Consider the following 21757-nt stretch of genomic DNA (forward strand, 5'->3'; position numbering starts at 1 on the left):
GTTATGATTAACCAGACTAGCATTAATATATAATATTCAGCTTTAATAAAGGAAAGAAAAGGGAATTTACAAAAGCCAAGGTTCCAGGGAGGAGCGCAGGAAAACAAAGAGAGGGCAGGCTGCACATCCGCAAGATTTTATGAGTCAATATTAGCTTAAGGGGGACACGCCTTACAAACAAGGTGATTGGCTGGGCTTCCCCTTCACTTGATAATTTGATCATAAAAACAATGAAACACATTTATAATCTCTCACATATACACACATGTACTTTTCATGATATTAGAAAGTAGTGTAACAGAACACATGGTTTTAAATAATATTTAATAAATAGCAAACCTAAACCTAGAGTCTCAACATCTCTTATGAAAGGTTGCATATATACCAACATCTTAATATGACAACTTTATCTTAACCCATTCTAAACCATTATTAATTTCCAGGCTGAAAAATCACATCCCTACCTCTTTATAATAAACAATATTAGTGCTTTTCAATTGCTGAAACCCCAAACCTGCAAATTCTCTTAGATTTCTAGTTTTTCCTTCTTCCTCTACATCCACTTACCTTTTTCTTTTGTACTTTCTCCAAAATGTAACTGATGCAATAAATTAATCAAATCTCAACTCCCCTAATATTTCCTTCATTTATGATACTATCAATGTCATTTATTATACTTTAGTTAGAGGTCTCTCTATTTTTATTATTGACTGCATATCACAAACTCACTCTCTAGAGCCCCTATAGATCATGGCCAGGGTGATTTTAAATCAGAAAACTCAACATTTTTATTCTTCCCTCTAAAACATGTCATGGTTTAGAATAGAACAAACTTCCTCAAAGCAGCAGCTTCATACAAATGAAACCACACTCTCTGATCACATTTTCCATCATTCAGACCCTTATACCATCTTCCTTCTGTAGTGACCTCACTGTTTCTGTTACATAACATGATTCTTCCTCCATGAAAATATTGAATGTTCTGTTTCTTCAGCTGCCAAACTCTGCTTCCAATGGTTTACCATAGCTTTTTTCTAGTTTTTACTTGGATATAACATATTATCTCATTATCTATTATATTGGTAGATTATCTTAGATAATATCAATATATCATCTTAATTATTAGTATATTACCATAATATAGTAATATATTATCTTAGTTAATACTTAATATATTATCTCCTTATCTGATCACCCAAGATTAGATAGTATGTTCTGTCCCATGATTAGTCAATTATCATATAAGATTTCCATCTCGAAATTTAGGAAAAGGTCAAATATTCTTACATAAATATTTATCTGTTTGTCATTAAATACATGTTAAACCGATTAGTTCAGTGTATTTTCTGATTTTGTTTATACTCATTTATACCCCCAGTACCTGACAATGTCAAGCATGTAATAGCTTCTTAAAAATATTTGTTGAATGACACATTTCAGAAAGAAATAAACATAATCTGGTATCAATAAGAAACATATCAAATGAATTGTGTTTATAATATTCTATCAATTACCCAGAAATGTCATATAATTGATGCATATTCAGACTAGGGTGATGTGTTCCAACATGGTCAACTATATCCATGTAAAACCTGAGAAAGCTTGCCAAAAATTCTAGGCACAAAATAAACAGAGTTTAGCGCAGCTTCTTGGTAACTGCAATTTTATTTTCAGATAGACTTACGGCAAGCAGGAATACTGACTCCTTTAAGAGAGGTACAATAAAAACGGTGTGGCTTCTTTAAAAATGGTGCCTTCATGGTTTTGCCAGCACTAACTGCTCTGACTCTTCCAGGAGGTCGGCTACAGAACATTTAATTAGGGTTTGTGAACAGAGTCCTACAACTTGCTTAATGGCAACATAGACCAACTGTGTGCCTGAAAATGGGGCTGTAATCATGGTTCACAGAGACAGTGAATATGCCTCCTCCATGTTGTACTGGGCAGAGCCAACAGGCAGGATTGCAGAGTTGGTCCTAGCCACACCTGATTACCATTTAAAAAAGTACTCCTGGTCAGAAAATAATTATATACACGCAATAATGACAAATTCAGGTAGAAGAAGCCTCTAAATGGGTCACAGTGTTAGATAAATGTATGGAAGCTTTGGAGAGAGAAGAAAAAGAATACAAACAGTATAAAAAGAAGTAAATGATTTTAAAAAAATAAAGCAAACTCTATAAAGAGACAGGGTACAGACAATCATAGATTAGAGGATTAAAGAAAAATAAGCCACATAAAGAAAATACACAGAGAGTCTGGATTATGTATTTTATCATGCTTTTTTAATGTTTTGATTGTGAATGAGCTAAGTACAGAGAGCTATTTCATTGTACAGGCTGCTAATTAAACCAAAGTTCATGTTCTAAAGGTATCTTGACTTCAAAATTTGTGTCTAAGGATATGTTGCTTTGGAAAAGAGGCTCTCCTTTTGCTTCCACAGAAGATGAGAACCTGTAGATTCCTTCTAGACTAATGTGGTTTAATGGACCAAGAGTCCCCAAAAGTTCTCCACAAACCCCCAAATTACTTTGCACAAAAAACAGCAGGAAGCAGTTTGGAAAGAACTATGTCCAAATCCCCAAATATTGCTTATAAGTGTTTCTTTATATTTAAAGGGGGATATAATATAAATATGAATACTTTGCATTGATATGGATCTTGGTCTATTGATACAAATTTAAGGTCAATTTTGTTATATGTATATTTCTGCTCTTGATTAAAGTATTTTATTTGTGTGGCTCATTTAAAAATATAATGTATAATTCAGAAATACAGGTTAATAGTCATAACAGTCAAACTTGTAATCATGTTAGTTTGGTTTTCTAGATACATAGAGATATATTACAGTTAGATATGTATCCTTTAAAACTTTCTAAGACTAACAGAACATTTAAATGTTTTAAGAACTTAGGACTTTTAATGACAATGAGTAACATCTGCTTCTGACAGCACCAATCTACTTCAAGAGAAAGATGGGCATTGAAGAGGCTCCTTATAGAAATTGCTAGCCATTTGAGCAAGAAACTGATTTTGCCTGTACTGCTTGATATTATGCTACATGAACTGGACATGTGGGACCCACAGAAAAATGACCACTGACCTTGCATAAATGTGAGTCTGTCCCTTGGGGTTTCTGCTTCATGAGAGAGTAAGCCAGACATTCTGTAGGATACAGAAAAAAGTGACTGACAAACTGCCAATATAGGTGGAAGTATCTTACAAATTTCCTGCTTCATGGAAAAGTCTGCTGGATAGAAAGGTCTATGGACTCAAGATAGGTGCCCCAATGTTACAGAAGAACTTTGGGTGGTTATCCAGGGAGCGAGATGTCTCTGTCAACTCTAGAGTTTTGGAAATTGCTTATAATGTACTTCCTGTTTACTTAGGTAATATTATATTCTTCTTGAGTTTTTGAAGGAGTTGAAGAACAGATAGTTATAGTTTTCCTTAGCTATGATAAAAGATAAAGAAGATATAAATATTTTAACTGTAATTCTTGCTTAATACATGTTTTGTTATATATAATTTTACTATGTTAAAATTAAAATCTTCCTTTTTATTTAAACAGAAAAGGAGAGGTGATGTGGGATTCCCCTCTGTATGCTGTGAATACCATTTGTTAATAAAGAATCAGTTTTGGACCTATTGCAGCACAAAATAGGGCAAAACAAGAGTTCCAAGCAGATAGAGGAAGAAAGAAGGCAGAGTCAGAAAGATGCCATGTAGTCACCAGAAGAGAAAGACACCTGCAGGCCAGTTCTGGTAAACCACAAATCTTGTGGTAAAATTTAAAATAATAGAAATGGGTTAATTTAAGATGTAAGAGTTAGCTAGAACTATGGTTAAGCTTTTGGCTAAATAGTATTGCAATTAATGCAGTTTCTGTGTGATTACTTCTGACCTGGGCAGAAAGGAAATGAACAACCAGTCTCTGCCAACACAGGGCATTTTAAGCCAGAAATTCTGATTGACTTTCTTTCCCTCAAGGGTAGAGGATGAACCAGTATCATTTCTAAGAACCTAGGAGTTATTACAACACTTTTTGAATTGAAGATGGTTTTTAAATAATCCTAGTTTTTGTTTAGATTAAAGCAACTACATTACATTATTTTTTTTTTTCTGGGATATATTTTGCTGACTAGTTTGAGTATTTTCTCCAAAATAAGAAAATTAGAAACTAACTTTTCTGGTTTCATTTTGTGCTAGAAAAATATCCTTACTTGATTCTTTCAGTTTATTGTTTCTGAAGTGATAAAATGTAAAACTCCAGGTAATCTTAAATCATGAAGTTCTGAGGCTCTATAGTTTAAGGAAGAAAAGTAACTCTAACTTGATCATTGATCTATCAGGCGCTGATTTTTTCTTTTTCTTTTCTGTTTTTGAATCAGTCTTTTCTCATTTGACATAGCAATCACCTATCTTACTACTTCTTCTCCCACTCACCCTACCACACCCCTATCCATTCCTAAGAGAGGGTAAGGCTGGCACATTTGTTTGAGGCAAAATAAAGGCCCTCCCCACTATATCTAGGCTAAGCAAAATATCTCTCCAAAGAGAGAATGGGCACCAAAAATCCAATTAAAGCATTAGGCATAAATCCTGGTCTTACTGCCAGTAGCCCCACAGACTTCCCTGACATACATCTGTCAACCATATTCAGAGGGCCTTGTTTGGTGTTATGCATATTTCTCCCACTGTCAGTTTGGAGTCATTAAGATCCGATGAGCTCAGGTCACCTGTTTCTGTGTGTATCCACATCATGGTCTTGACCCTTTTTCTCATATTATTACTCCTCCCTCTCTTTGACTGGACTGTAGGAACTCAGGCCAGTGCTTAGCTGTGGATTTTTGCATCTGTTTCCATCAGTTAATGGATGAAGGCTCTATGATGACAATTAGGGTAGTCACCAATCTGATTACAGAGGAAGGCCAGTTCAGGCGCCCTCTCCACTATTGCTTAGGGTCTTAGCTGGGGTTATCCTTGTAGAATCCTGGGAATTTCCCTAGTGCCTTGTTTCTTGCTATCCCCATAATGGCTCTGTCAATCAAAATATCTCCCTCTCTGCCCTTTCCCCATCTCAAACATCCCGTTTCTTCATGTTCTCCTCTTCCCTCTCCTTCCTTCCTTCTTCCTTCTCCCCCTGACACCCTGCTCCCAATTTTCTCAGGAGATCTTCTCTATTTCCCCTTCCCAGGAGTATTCCTGTATATCTCTCTTGGGGTTCTCCTTGCTACCTTGCTTCTCTGGGATCATGGACTATATAGGCTGGTTACTCTTTGTTTTATGTCTAATATCCACTTATGAATGAGTACATACTATATTTATCTTTCTGGCTCTGGTTACTTCATTCAAGATGTTTTTTCCTAGTTCCATCTATTTCCTAGTTCCATCTATTGGCCTGAAAATTTCAAGTTGTCTATTTTTGCTGCTGAGTAGCACTCCGTTGTACAAATGTACCACACTTTCTTTATCTATTCTTTGGTTGAGAGACATCTAGGTTGCTTCCACTTCCTGGCTATTATGAATAGTGCTGCTATGAACACAGTTGAGCTTATGGTATAAGTTTTCATCCTTTGGGTATTGCTGTGTCTTGAGGTAGATTTATTCACAGTTTTCTGGGAAACCACCATGCTGATTTTCTAAGTGGCTGTACAAGTTTGTACTCCCATCAGCAGTAGTGGAGTGTTTCTTTTACTCTGCATCCTCTTTAGCATAAGATGTCATATGTGCATCCTCTCCAGCCTAAGATGTCATTAGTATTGTTGATCTTAGGCATTCTGGAAGGTATAAGATGATATCTCAGTCATTACATTTCCCTGATGACTAAGGATGTTGACCAATTCCTTAAATGTTTTTCAGCCATTTGAGATTCTTCACTTATGAATTCTATGTTTAGATCTGTACCCAATTTTTAATTTAATGGAGGACTCTCATTGGTTAATAAAGAAACTGCCTTGGCTTTTTGATAGGGCAGGATTTAGATAGGTGGAGTAGAAAGAATAGAATGCTGGTAAGAAGGGAAGTTAGTCAGATGCTTCAGACAATCATCATGCCTCTCCTCTCTGAAACAGATGCAATGAAGCTCCAACTCAAGATGGACATAAGCTAGAATCTTCCTGGTAAGCCTCCCTTCATGGTGCTACAGACATTACTAAATATGGGTTAACCAAAATGTGAGAATTAGCCAGTAAGAGGCTGAAGCTAATGGGCCAATCGGTGTTTAAAAGAATACAAATTGTGTGTTGTTATTTCGGGGCATAAGCTAGCCAGGCGGCAGGGAGCCAGGCGGGATGAAAAGCAAGCCTGCCCGCAGCTCCTGCTACATTAATTGGATTATTTGGTATTTTGATGTCTAGTTTATTGAGGTTTTTCTATGTTTTGGAGATCAGTCCTCTGTCTGATGTGGCGTTAGTGAAGATATTTCCCATTCAGTAGGCTGCCACGTCTTATTGACTGTGTCCTTTGCCTTAAAAAGGCTTCTCAGTTTCAGGAGATCCCTTTTATTTATTGTTGCTCTCAGTGTCTACTACTGGTATTATATTTAATAAGTGGTCTTTTGTGCCCATGCATTGAAGGCTACTTCCACTTTCTCTTCTCTGAGGCTCAGTGTGGCTGGATTTATGTTGAGGTCTTTTATCCATTTGGACTTAAATTTTGTGCATGGGAATAGATATGGATCAGTTTGCATTCTTCTATATGTTGACATAGCTTTACCAGAACCATTTGTTGAAGATGTTTTCTTCTTTCCCATTGTATAATTTTAGCTTCTTTGTCAAAAATCAGGTGTTCATAGGTTGTCAATTAATTTCAGGGTCTTCAATTTGATTCCATTGGTTCACACTGTTTGTTTTTATGCCAATACCAAGTTGTTTCCATTACTGTAGCTCTATAATAGAGCTTGATGTCAGAGATTATGATGCCTGCAGAAGTTCCTTTATTGTACAGGGTTGTTTTGGCTATCCTGATATTTTGTTGTTGTTGTTTTTCCATATTAAGTTTCATATTGTTCTTTCAAGTTCTGTGAAGAATTGTGTTGGGATTTTGAAGTGGATTACATTGCATCTGTAGATTGATTTTTGTTAAATTTGCCATTTTTATTATGTTGATTCTCCCTATCCAAGAACATGGAAGATATTTCCATTTTTAAATATCTTCTTCAATTTCTTTCTTCAAAGAATTAAAGTTCTTGTTGTACAGGCCTTTCGCTTCTTTGGTTAGTTTTACCCTCAAGATATTTTATGTTCTTTGTGGCTATTGTTAAGGGTGATGTTTCTCTGATTTCTTTCTCAGACCTTTTATCATTTGTACATAGGAAGGCTACTGATTTTTTAATTGATCTTGTATCCTGTCACATTACTGAAGGTGTTTATCAGCTATAGGTGTTCTTTTGTAGAGTTTTGGGGGTCACTTATGTATACTATCATATCATCTGCAAATAGTGAAAGTTTGACTTCTTTTCTTTTTATATGATAAAACACCTCATCTGTTCATCTACTCTAAAAATGTTTATGAAGCATTCATTATATACAAATAGTCTGTGAATCCCAAGATTAATAGAATTAAATAAAATCCATTGTTTTATAGGCAAAACCCAAGCCTCATAGAGCTTCCTTTGCAGTGTATAAAGATGATGATAAGGTCTCTAACATGATTGAAAAATGGTGATTAAGCCTGGGAAGATAAACATAGGGATGATAAGAAGTACTGGGTGAAGCGATTACATTATCAGGTAAAGGTATAGAAAGACTTCATTAGAAAGATGATGTTTGAATAAAGGTCTGAAGGAATCATGAGAATAAATCACCCCACCAATATCTGATAATATAGATAGTTAAAAATTAAAAGCCACAAAAAAACCTCATCTTAGAAGTGTCTAATGTGTCTTAGGAACAGTAAAAATATCAGTTTGATCAGTTGAATGAATTAAATGTGTTGTAGGAAAAAAGCAAAGAGGTTATGGACAATTTTGTGGGTTAGAATAAAGACATTGACCTTTACTGAATAAGTTATGAAACATTGTAGTGATATCAACAAAATCTATCTTGAGTACATTTTGAGACTGAACCAACTAGATTTTCTGAATGTTAGGTAAGAGAGAGAAGTGACAGAGATAAATTCAAGATTCTTTTTCCTGGACAACTGAGTACATAATGTAATTGAAGTATGTGTATATAAGGGAAATTTGTAATTGAGTTTTTCTTAGCAGTGGGCCTCACTGAGGTATCCAAATTCCAGCTATATGTATTAAGTTTAAAATGACAAATACATGGTAATATATGCTAATCTGGATTCTGTAGACAAATCCAAGATGAAGATGTTAAAGCATGATTAATGAGTATAAAACAAAATCCATGATATTGGATAAAAGAGTTACCTCTGTTATGTTCATAATGATTATTTCCTGATGGAGGACTCTCATTGGTTAATAAAGAAACTGCCTTGGCTTTTTGATAGTCCAGCCCTTAGGTGGGTAGAGTAGACAGAACAGAATGCTGGGAAGAAGGGAAGTTAGGCAGATGCAATGAAGCTCCGACCCAAGATGAACTTAGGCTAGAATTTTCCCGGTAAGCGACCCCTCGTGGTGCTAGACACATTGCTAAATATGGGTTAATCAAAATGTGAGAATTAGATAATAAGAGGCTAGAACTAATGGGCCAAGCAGTGTTTAAATGAATACAGTTTGTGTGTTCTTATTTCTGGTGTAAAGCTAACCATGCAGGAGCCGGGTGGGACAAAAAGCAGGCCTGCCCACAGCTCACACTACAATTTCCTTTTTTAGATGTCAGAATTTTCCAATCATATTTATATTTTCATAGCTTTTTCAAGTTTTTTAGGTATTGTCTATTTTCTCTGGGGTCCTTCATTGATTTGTTTTGGTCATTCTTTTAAATGGTATTAGTTTTCATCACATATCTAGATATCATGGTTAATAATTTCAGTTTATGAATAAAAATACTGTACTCATGAGATATAAATATGAAAATTTCTTTTCTAAGTTATTCTGGATTTGAGGGACAGTACAGAATGTATATTTTGTGGACTATATTGCCCTGTCAATTAGTAGACTTCATTTCAGTACTTAATGGAAAACACAGAGGCTGACTCAGTATAACACCATAAAACACCAATAAAACAATGTTTTTCTTTAGAAAATAAAGTATTTCAGGCTGTCTTCTAGATGTAAAAGACTTTTTGATATATCTCATTCAGTGATTGAGCTGCCTTTCTTTATTTTTAATTCTTATCTCAGTTATTTCTCTAGTTGTAGTGATAAAATACCCCGAAGGAAGCAATCTAAGGAAAAAGATGTGGGGTCACAGTTTAAGGGTACAATCTACCATGGTGAAAAGTCAAGGTAGTGGCAGTTGAAGCAGCTAATTACATTGCATCAACATTTAAGAAGAAGAAAACAATAAATGCTTGTGATTAGTTTACTGTCTCCTATTTTATACAGACTAAGGTCCCAGGGAATGGTCTTACCTACAGTTAGTGGCTCTTTCTACTTCAATAAATCTATTCAAGATAATCCCCCAATGTATGCTAGAGGCCCTTTTCCCAGGTGACCCCAGATTTCCTCAAGTTAACAATTAAGGTTGTCTTGAGGTTATCTATCCCAAACTCTCTTCCCCACTGATCTCCCCCATTTGCCCAGAATCCCTTTGTTTAGGATTATAATGCCCTCAATTAATGCCCTTTTTTGTGTTAACTTTTCATAGAGTGACATGAACAAATATACAGTAATTCCATATAGGACACTGATAACACAACAATTAAATGTAATTTCCCCAAAGGTTAGAGATTTTGACCACATTTTCAAATATTTATAGGCTGTTTGCATTTCTTCTCTTCAGAGACGTTTGGTTCATTGGACAATTTATTGGTTTTGTGTGGGGGGAGTTCTGTGAGCATGCCGCCACCATAGACTCATATATTTGAATTCTTGGTTCCCCAGTTGATGGAACTTTTGAAAAGTATTAGAATGTGTGTCATTATTGGAAGAGGGGTCACCAGAGGTTGGTTTTAAGGTTTCCAAAGGCATACCATCCCCAGTCTCTGCTACTGCTACAACTCAATTACTGCATGCCTGCAGCCATATGGGCCAACATGGTGATCATGTATTCTAACCTTTTGAATTTGTAAGCAACAGAAAAATAAGAAACCAATACATACATTTGCATTTAAATTTGCACTTTTGTAGAAGTTATTCTGTCTAATGTATAATTGGCAGAGACATTTTACCTATTCTTTTTTTAAAGTTCTTTGTATTTTCAATTTTTTAAATTTATTATATTTTTAAACAATACTAACCCAAGTTCCCATTCCCTCCCCTTCTCAATTCCTTCCACACACCCTCCCACCCAACCCCCATTTAATCATCAGAGAGGGGAAGGCATATTTCTTTGTGGAAGTTCCAAGGCCCTCCCTTCTATATCTAGGCTGAGAGCAAGGTATACATCCAAAGAGAAGAGGATCCCCCCCCCCCCAAAAAAAAACAGTAGGGATAAATCCTGGTGCTATTGCCAGTGACCCTTCAGTCAGCTCCAGCCATGCCACTGTCAACCACATTAAAAGGGACTAGTTTGGTCCCATCTATGCTTGTTCCTTCCCAGTCTAGCTGAAGTTGGTGAGCTCCTAGTAGCTCAGATAAACTGATTCAGTGGGCGAACCCATCATGATCTTGGCCTCTTTGGTCATATTCACATTCCTCCCACTCTTCAACTCAACTTTGGGAGCTCAATCCAGTGCTCTGATGTAGTGATGGGCTGCAGGCAGCCTGCTTTTCATCCGGCCTGACTCCTGGCCACTGGCTAGCTTATGCCCCGAAACAACAACACACAAATTGTATTCATTTAAATACTATCTGGCCCATTAGTTTCAGCCTTTTACTCACATCCCGACCAACCCACATCCAACAAACTGTGCAGTACCACGAAGTGGTACCCCACTGGGAAGATTCCAGCATACGTCCATTCTGGGCCGGAGCTCCACCGTGTCTGGCTCAGAGAAGAGAGGCATGGCATCTGTCTCACTTAGGAGAGGCATGGCATCTGACTGAGCCATCTACCTCACTTCCTTCTTCCTGTTCTGTCTACTCCACCTACCTAAGGGCTGGCCCATCAAATGAGCCAAGGCAGTTTCTTTATTAACGAATGAAATCAACACGAACAGAAGACTCTCCCACATCACTCTGATGTGGGTCCCTGCCTCTGTTTCCATCAGTTGCTGGATGAATGATCTATGGTGATACTTAAGATATTCATCCATCTGACTACAGAGAAAGTCAATGTAGGGCCCCCTCTCCTCTATTGCTTAGGGTCTTAGCTGGACTCCTCCTTGTGGATTCCTGGGAATTTCTTTAGAGCCAGATTTCTGCTAACCCTATAATGGCTCCCTCAATCAAGATATCTCTTTCCTTGCTCTTATCTCTGTCCTTCCTCCATCTCAACTGTCCTATTCCCTCAAGTTCTCCTCCTCCCTCTCCTTCTTTATTCTTCTTCCCCTTCTGCCCTCCTTTCTACCCCAACCCCCATGCTTCCAATTTTGTCAAGAGATCTTGTCTGGTTCCAATTTCCAGGTGGATCTATATATGTTTTTCTTTGGGTTCACCTCATTACTTAGTTTATCTTAGATCATGAAATCTAGGCTCAGTGTCTTTCATTGCAATCCCTATCAACATCCCAACACAATTCTTCACAGACCTTGAAAGAACAATATTCAGTTTCATATGGAAAAACAAAAAATCAAGGATAGCCAAAAATCTTATAAAATAAAGGAACTTCTGGAGGCATCACCATCCCTGACATCAAGCTCTATTACAGAGATCAACAATAAAAACAGCTTGGTGTTGACATAAAACAGAGAGGCTGACCAATGAAATCGAAACAGAGACCTGGATATTAATCCACACACCTATGAACACCTAATTTTTCACAAAGAAGCTAAAATTATACAGTGGAAAAAAGAAAGTATATTCAACAAATGGTGCTGGCATACCTGGATATCCATATGTAGAATAAACATAGATTCATATCTATGGCCATGCACAAAACTCAAATCCAAATGTATTAAAGACCTTAATATAAATCTGAGCCCACTGAACCTGATAGAATAGAAAGTGGGAAGTAGTCGGCAATGCATGGGCACAGGAGATCGCTTCCTAAATATAACCTTAGTAGCACACACACTGAAAGCAACAATAAATAAATTGGACCTCCTGAAACAGAAAAGCTTCCGTATAACAAAGAACACTGTCAGCAAGACAAAATGGCAGCCTACTGAATGGGAAAATATCTTCACCAACCACACATCAGACAAAGGACTAATATTCAAAATATATAAAGAACTCAAGAAATTAGACATTAAAATTCTAAATAACCTAAGTAAAAATGGGGTACAGAACTAAACAGAATTCTCAACAGAACAATCCCAAATGGCTGGAAAAATACTTAAGGAAATATTAAACATCCTTAGCTATGAGGGAAATGCAAATCGAATCAACTCTGAGATAACATCTTACACCTTTCAGAATGACTAAGACTAAAAACAACAATGATAGCTTATGCTAGAGAGGATGTGGAGTAAGGGGAACACTCATGCATTGCTGGTGGGAATTCAAACTTGTGCAACCACTCTGGAAATCAGAAAGGAGATTTTTTTCAGAAAATTGGGAATCAACCTACCTCAGCATCCAGCAATACCACTCTTGGGCATATACCCAAAAGGTGCTCAATCATACTACAAAAGCATTTGGTCAACTGTGTTCATAGCAGCATTATTTGTAATGGCCAGATCCTGGAAACAACCTAGATGCCCCTCAATCAAAGAATGGATAAAGAAGGTGTGGCACATTTGCACATTAGAGTGCTACTTAGTAGTTTAATAAAAACAATGGCATCTTGAAATTTGCATGCAAGTGGATGGAATTAGAAAACACTATCCTGAGTGAGGTAACCCAGACCCAAAAAGATGAATATGGTAAGTACTCACTCGTAAGTGGATACTAGCTACAGACATTTTTCCTATTCTATAGACCAGTGTTTCTCAACCTATGGGTTGCAACCCCCTTAGGGGTTGAAGAACCCTTTCATATGGGTTGCAAATTGAGTATTGCATACCAGAAATTGACATTACAATTTATATGGGTTAAAAATCAGATATCATGCATATCAAAAATTGACATTACAATTCATTGAAGTAGCAAAATTACAGTTACGAAGTAGCAACAAAATAATTTTATGGTTAGTTGTCAGCACAACATGAAGAATTGTATTAAAGGGTCACAGTATTAGAAAGGTTGAGAACCACTGATGTAGGCTGGCTGTCTCTTCTAGCGATTGTTTTTCTTTGTTGTATAGAAGCTTTGAACTTTTCTGTAATTCCATTTATCAACTTTTGGCCCTAGTTCACAAGCTATTAGGGTCTCTCTGATTCTCTCTCTAAGAAAATACTTGCCTGTATTTTAAAATGTTTTATATGTTTTTCTTTAGCAGTCTCAATCTTTCAGTTTTTCATTATGATCATTATTTTATTTTGAATTGACCTTGAGAGAATTTTTTATTCATGTAAATGTAAAGACCCTGTTTTCTCAGACAAATTGGTTGAAGTGGCTGCCTTTTTACACTTTATATTTATCACACATTTTGTTGAAAATTAAGTAACTATATGCATATTTATTTCTGCTCTTCTACTTCATTGGTGCATGTATCTGTTTTTGTGTCAATATCATGATGGTTTAATACCATAGCTCTATAATATAATTTGAGATTAGGTACCATGGTACCCCAACAATGATCTTTATGCTAAGGTTTTTTAGCAATTTATAGTGTTTTATGCTTCACTATGAATGCTAGAACTAGTTTTGTGTTTCTGTGATGAATATAAGGAGAATTTTTATGGATGTTGTTTGGCATCAATGTAGTATTGATTTAAGCATTTCCTGTAGTATAGATTAAAAAAATCACATTGAAAGACAAACATTTTAAGCCGTTCTTTAGCTGCATAGAATAGATACTGTAGATGAACACGGTCATTTTCTGTTTTCTAGCCTTTTCCTTTTCTTTCAGTTTATTTCTTGTGTTTTTGAAATTATAATACAGTTACATCATTTTTCCTTCTATCTCCATTCACACCCTCCCATATACCATTTGTAGCTCTCTTTCAAATTATGTTTTTTTTTAAATTAATTGTTGTTACACACACACACACATATACATATATATATATGTATATATATACATATATATATGTATATATATACATATATATATATATATATGTATATTGCACTGTCTCTGTAATGCTACTTGTATGTATGTTTTCAAGGATGACATTAGGCACTGGTAAAGCAATTGGTGTGCTCTTCCCTGGGGCAGACAATTTCTTCCATTCTCATCCTTCCTTATTTTCCTGAAGTTCTTTGTTTAGGGTCTCTAGGGCTCTTCTCTGTCCTCTTTGGTATGAATATTATTTTACTTGTTCAGATCATGTTCATATAAGCATGTTGGTGAGACTTTATGTGTTTATCTGTTGACACTTCTAGGAGACACAATCTCACAACAAACTCTTTGATACTCTGGCTCTTTTAAACTTTCCACACCTTTTCTGAAATGTTTTCTGAGTCTAGGTACAAGATAATAATAGTACACGCACACACACACACACACACACACACACACACACACACACACACACACACACACATATATATATATATATATATATATATATATATATATATATATATATATATATATATGGATGGATGGATTAGGCTCCACAACTCTGCACTTTGACTGGTTGCTAGTTTATTGCAGTGGCCTCTTTTGCAAAGAGAAATTTCCCTGATGGGGCATGAGGATTACAGTCATTTGTGTGTATGAGGACAAATATTTAGAATGTTGTCAGGGATTATACTGATTTATTAAATGAATAGTTGTAGATTATCCTTCAGCAACCATTATTTCACTATTACTGAGTAGTTTACTATTTTTCCATTACCAGAGATGGCATCCATCTTATTGAGTGGATCTTAAGTCCAATTAGAGAGCTGTTGGTTACCTCCAAGGTACTAGTGGCACTTCTATAGCCTTAGGGCTATTTGCAATACTGTTTGTTGTTGCCCTTCATAGGTGTCATATCTGGATAGGACAGTTCTTAGAGGTCCCTGGCTCTGTTTCTGAAGTGCATGGTGTCTATAGGGACTTATATTCCACCTGTAGGGAGTCAACCAAGGCCAACTGCAATAGACTTTATGTTTTGTGAGTCTCTTGGAAAACCCTGATAAACAACTCAAAATAGAGCTTCTTGTGTGTAGTGTTAATTTTTTTATTTTGTAGGCTTTGTCTCTTGGAAACACTATTGTTAGCACACAAGAGAAAATTTCACTGAAACTAAATATGTATATTTTTATACAGACTTATGTATATTACAGATTTTCAAGGAAAATAGTTAATAATATAATTTCTTATGACTTTTTCAGATATCCTTACTGCTATTTTATCCTTCTCCTGCTTCTTTTATATTTATTTCTTTTTCCTAATTGGAGCCCCCCTTTTCACATTTTCTTGATCCAAATAATTATATCCTGCTATTTACCTCTCTATTGCTTCCCTAGACCCCCTATCTCTTCAATGTTCCTTTTTTATTTTCCTGGTTTCTGCAGTTACTCAAGAATATATAAGTACATATGAAGATTTAGAGATAAGAGGTTCTAATAAAAGAGAATGCGATATTTGTCTTTCTTGGTCTTAACCACTTTACTCTGTATGATCTTTTTCAGTTCTATCCATTTACTCACAGAGTTCATGACTGGATTTTTCTTTATAGCTTAATTGCTTTCCATAGTGTATATGTACCACATTTTCACATAGTATCATCATTACTGATTGCTAACAGACCATTCCAAGTCCCACATGCAGGGATACAGAGAAAGAGCATGGGAAAACATTACAATTATGACAGAATCCACACCCATCTATTTTGATCTTTGTATCATACATCTATCCTTATCTGCTGCTACTCATACTTTCCTCCTTTGTAACGGAAGGCATTTATCTGTCATGTTGGTAGCTACAGAACTAAAGGATCTCATTGTAATCAAATTGTTCAACTGTTCATCCCCTAAATGACTAATATTATGGACACAGAGCAGCTCACATCACATTTTGTATAGTTCCAATAGACTCACCACCCCATACTTATTCACTCTATAGAAACTGCAGTATTATTCTATGATGAACAAAGACTAAATGTTAATGATGGAATCTAACAGGGCTAAGATTTGAAAAAAATGAAAGAAAGTAACTGTGCAAGTATAAGCCTAGTTCCTATCAAAATATTTTTGTTGAACTTGAGACAAGAGCTAGAAAAATCCTGAGAATGGCTATTTTGCTTTTAGTCACTTTAAGTGAGAAAGTAGTGTAAAGGGCTTGTAAAAAATCTTAAATGCAATATAAGTGAAAAATATGACTACAAAACTATTCTTATTTGTCCTCAGTAACAATGGGCTGTCTGGATTGGCATTTTAAAGAAGTCTGTTTAATTCTTTTAATCATTAATTCAGCTTCTTTCCCCCCAAGCTATACAGAAAACAATTAGGTAGCAAAAATGTGCCATAAGTATTACTCTAAGCAGAAAGAATGTGATCTACTAATAGGAAGCATCTGATTTAACTTTCTGTCTTTTCTTTCATCTCTTAATTACTGCTTATTTAAAACACAAAACTGAAAAGAACACCATGCCTAGCTCCCAGTCACATTTAGGGAAATGCCCTTTACAATCCCACACTGAAAAAATAATAAGATGGAAATTGCTTTTTACAAGCAATTGGAAGAAGTTTTGGATTTTTACATACTACGTGACTTGGCACCTTAGTGAAATCTAAAGTATTTAGTAAGTGCTAAAAGACGGTAAAAATCATGTCTTGTGATGTAGAAAATGGAAGTTGCTTCCAAAGCTGCATTAATGAGCCTATTTCCCTAAACTTCATTAAACCAACTATAGATGCTGTTCAGTTCCAGTCTGTCTGGCAGTTATTAGAAAATGATGTTAAAATGGTGAAGATTTAAAATTTACAAGTTAAAACTTAATGTTCAAATCTGGCCTTTGAACTACCCTGAAGATATCATCTAATTTAATTAAAGTTATGTGTAAATTCAATGAGGTATATATTTTATGTGTGAAAATGCATAGTGGATAGTCTAGAAGGAGGAAAAAAGAAATGAATAAATTCTATTTGCATAATCACAGTGTAGTACATGTGTTCTTGCTCCTAGCAATATTGGATTCTTGTGAATGAACTAAGGAAAGAATTTTGATAGGCCTAGAAAATGAGAGACTATACACAATCAAATAGAATGATGATCTAAAGTAAGTGTGAAGGAATTGAAATAGTGTTACACCAAGAAACACATACTATTGTGTTGTGAAAAGTTACATAATTAATTAAATCCTCATTGAATTCTCTCAAGTGTGTGTTTGCAAATCCAAACTATTTTTCACTGATGTTTTTGTTGGAACAAGCTTAGTTGAGCTCAGAAGTTAAGAAGGAGAGTGAATGAGCTACTTTAACTCAATCTCAGTTTTAAGAAAGACAGTAAGCTCTGTGTTTTAGGAACATGGAAAAAGGTGATCACAGCTTAAGTCTCCATGTAAACAAAACTGAACTCAGTTTAAATTTCTCCCCAATCATATTTTTCAAAGTAATTCACAGTTCACAAGCTTCCGTGATATTTTAAATTTTTCATGCAATGGCAGAAAATCAGAAAGGCAGTGCAGTAAAGAATGAGGATTCTGGGGTATCTGTATCATTGTTATTTACACCTAAAAAATTTACAGTTCCTAAATGAGCCTCATGTCTCCATGTGTCCAAAGAAGTATACAATGATCACATTTTTTGTAATTGTGAAAATTCAGCAGATAAATTATTCCAAAATACTTGTCACTATTCTTGGCATAGAGGAAGCCTCTATAAATAGTATTTGTCATTGTTCTGAATAGGCCAAAGTTCCCTGGAAACTACACATAATATCTAATTCACAGGTAAAGAAATCAAGAGAGAGGCTGTTCTTTCATCCACTGGTGGCTGTTTCCATTCTTTGGCTTGACATCATCTGGAACTCTAGTCCCAATCTGGGCTTCTAGCCTGCCTTTCAATGGGCCTGGTACATCCAAGTCTGACTCTTCAAGATCCACAGTTGCCTTTGTGTCTGAGTCTGGCTCCTGATGTGTTATCATGCTATTCTGTCATATATAACCTTTGGAGATTAGGGAAATTCTATCCCCACCCAATAAAAATTTATTTTCTTTCTGCACATAGACATTGGGATACTGGTTGAATTTTCCAATTCACCTAGGTTGGCTTGCGTATAAGTAAGAGGTTTCAGTGCCTGCAAGCTCGGGTAAACTGTAAATATGTGGTTTATAAATATATAAGTATATATTTAAAACATATGTATATACAAGTTGAATATTCCTTATCCAAAATTTTGGCACCTAAAGTATTTCCAATTTTGGAGTTCTTCAGATTTTTGAATATTCACATATATTTTACTAGTTATGCATCCCTAATCTCAAACTCTTAAATCAAAAATATTCCAAAATCTAATACTCTTTGGAATGTTATATATTTGTGTTTTTAGATTAGGGAGATTAGAAATGTTCAATATACATGTATATTTGTGTTTATGTATATATACATTCATAGACACATTTTAACTTTTCCTAAAAATGTTTCCTTTACATATTCTAATACACATGACAACTAAGAATCTCTATGTATTCATATAAAATGCATTGAACACTTCTTCCATGCCAGGCCCTTTGCTAGGGATACAGAAGTGAATCTGCTACAAATGGTATGCTCAAGGGACTCATGCTGTGGGAAGAAGACAGAATTTGAAATGGATGAGGAACCATATGATTAGTGCTATTTCTTTATGCTGGGTTTGGGATAAGGCCAGGGAAGTGAGATATGTGGCTCTATTTGTTTTGTGCAGTTGTTTTCAAAGATGATCTTTGGGTGAAATTTATTTTAGCTTGCCAACGTAGACAGTTATCAAGTTTTCTGGAATTTTGTTTGTTTGTTTGTTTGGGTGCAATAAATCAAAACAGGAGCTTGAATAGAAATGTTAGATCTTGACATGGTCATAGCCAAATGCAGTGTGGTCGCCATCTGGAGAAACAACTAGTGATGCAGGGTCCATATGTATTTAGGGGGAATGTTTTCTTGCATTAGTCAAGGAAGTGAATATTATGATGTCTATGAAACTAAAAGAGAATTGAAATTGTTCAGTAAATCAAGCATGTTGCCTTCAGGATGGCAATCTTGAGATTTTTTCAGAATTATGTAGGGTCACAAAGGTGAGAGAACTCTAAAACTCTGACTTAATTTCAGAAAAAGCATGAAAATGTGGATCTTAAGTTAAAAGATTAGAAAAAAGAAAAGGCTAAATAACCAGAAACCTTACAATCAGAAAGGCTGGATACTTTATACCATGTTACACCTCTTCTCTTCAGTTCCTACACTTTTTCACAGAGAAACTACCATATGTGCTTAAACTGTTTCAGATTGCTCATAGGTACCTAAATATCCTTAGTCATATTACAGTTGTATGCTCAAGTATGCGCTTTCTCATAGTCAGCTAAAAAATTCTTTAAGACAGATTTTAAATTAAAAACTAAGTATTAAAGTCCACCACAGTGGCTCATATTTTTACTCCTAGGACTATAAAGACTGAGGCAGGAGAACTGTCACATGTTTAACGATAACATGGGCTACAGTCTATTTCAGGCCCACATAGGCTACAGTGTGGGATCCTTTTGAAAGAAAGAGAGAGAAGGAGAAGGAAAATGTAAATAAATATTTGTTATAGAAAATTGGTAAAGTACACAAAATGAAATAATTTAACCTCTGAAATTGGTTACTTGTACTATTTTCACATCTTTTTACTTACTTTCTATGTGTTGTGTTTTTCTATGTGTATATATATATATATGCATTTATATGTATGCATACATATACATTTTATTTATATATGGAATATATGCATTATAGGATATAATCATGTGATTGTATTTGTAAATTTAGGAAAATTTACAGTTTACAGACTTTCACTTTAACTTATCTTTTCTTGGTTCTTATTTTTTCACTGTATTAGTTTCAGCATCCTTCATCTTTCCTGAAATGATTACTTGATATGGAATTTTCATCATCATGCTCTCCTCGATATCCTCTAATTTATTTCCTGCATTAGTTTTTTTTTTCTCTGTTGCTGTAATATGGTGCCATGAATGCAGCAGTTTGAAGGATATTGACCTCCCATAGCTTCATATGTTTGAATACTTGTCTTGAGTTGGTGGAACTGTTTTTGGAAGAATAAGAGTGCACACAGGAGTGGGCTTTATGGTTTCAAAAGCATACCATGAGCCACATTGCGGTCTATTGCCTTCTGTTTGTGGTTTTAAGATATGAGCTCTCTTCTGTTCCTGCTACCATGTGGTTGTTCTGCATTGCGGACCTTTATGAAACCAAAAGTGATGGGGTAGCTGACCAATCCCTTGTCTGAGGGGTGTGACCCCTCCGGAGCACAAAATACCTTTAAAAGATCCATGTTTTGATGATTTGCTCTCTTGGTTCCCTGCTCTTCGCTGAAACTCTAGCTCTGTAAGTTTCTCCCCATTTTCTCCTTTTTATTAAAGCTAAATATTTCTTATAAGGCTAATTTGGTTATTTCCCATTGCCGGCCGACCACGTCAACTACATTTTGGTGTCCAACTGGGGCATTTGGGAGCCTTCAGCTCCAGATCCCAATGCCAGCCACACGGTGTTGGGCTTTTGTTTGATTCAGCGCTCGCCTGCCCCAGTGAGCTTGGGCAGCCGCCACCGTTTAAGGACTGCTGACTAGATTTACCTCTCCCACCCACTACACAAAAGCCTAAGTAAATACTTTCTTTCATAAGTTGCTTTGGTCATATTGCTTTATTACAGCACTAGAAACCCTACAGAAGTTGGAACCAGGAAGTGAGATATTGCAGTGACTTGATCTGACCATGTAGTTTATTACAGGACTGTGGAAGACTTTGGTACTTTAGATTAGAAAACTAGTAATAGTGAACACTGCAAGAAGAGATCAATGAGTTGTCCTAGTAGGAGCTTGGAAGGCATTATGTAGAACATGGAGGTCCCAGTCAAGAAACTTTAGAGTGAAAAACAGACTTTAACAGCAAGCAAACTAGAGGTAATTACTGTGGTATTTGCCAAATAATCTTGCTACCTTCTGTCCTGTCCTGAAAATGTTTCTAGGGGCCAAATTAAAAGGTAATTGACTAACTTCTTTGGTGGAGGAACTTTAAGGAGCCTAATATTAATTATGATGTGTGACTGGTTACTAGGAAGTAGTATGATGCATGTCTACAATGAAAAAGAGGCCTTAAAATTATGGGCTAGACTTTGTTGATTCCCCATGGGAAGCCTTTACCCTATCTTAGGAGTGGATAGGGAATAGGATTGGGGAAGTCAGGTAGGGGCAGGAGGAATGGAGGGAGTGGGAACTGGGATTTGGTATATCAAATGAGAAAAGGTTGTTTTAAAAATAAATAAATGTATAAAAAAGAAAAAGTGGATGTGGGACAAAAAGAAATACAAAATAATTTGAAGATAACAAGATCACCAGAAGATTTAATGTTGGAGGCAAGGATTGTTGGAGAAGATAAGATTATAGAGAGGTCTGGTCTGCACTGAAATAAAGGAAAGGGC

Source organism: Arvicola amphibius, chromosome X (assembly GCF_903992535.2).
Source record: "Arvicola amphibius chromosome X, mArvAmp1.2, whole genome shotgun sequence".
NCBI lineage: Eukaryota > Metazoa > Chordata > Mammalia > Rodentia > Cricetidae > Arvicola > Arvicola amphibius.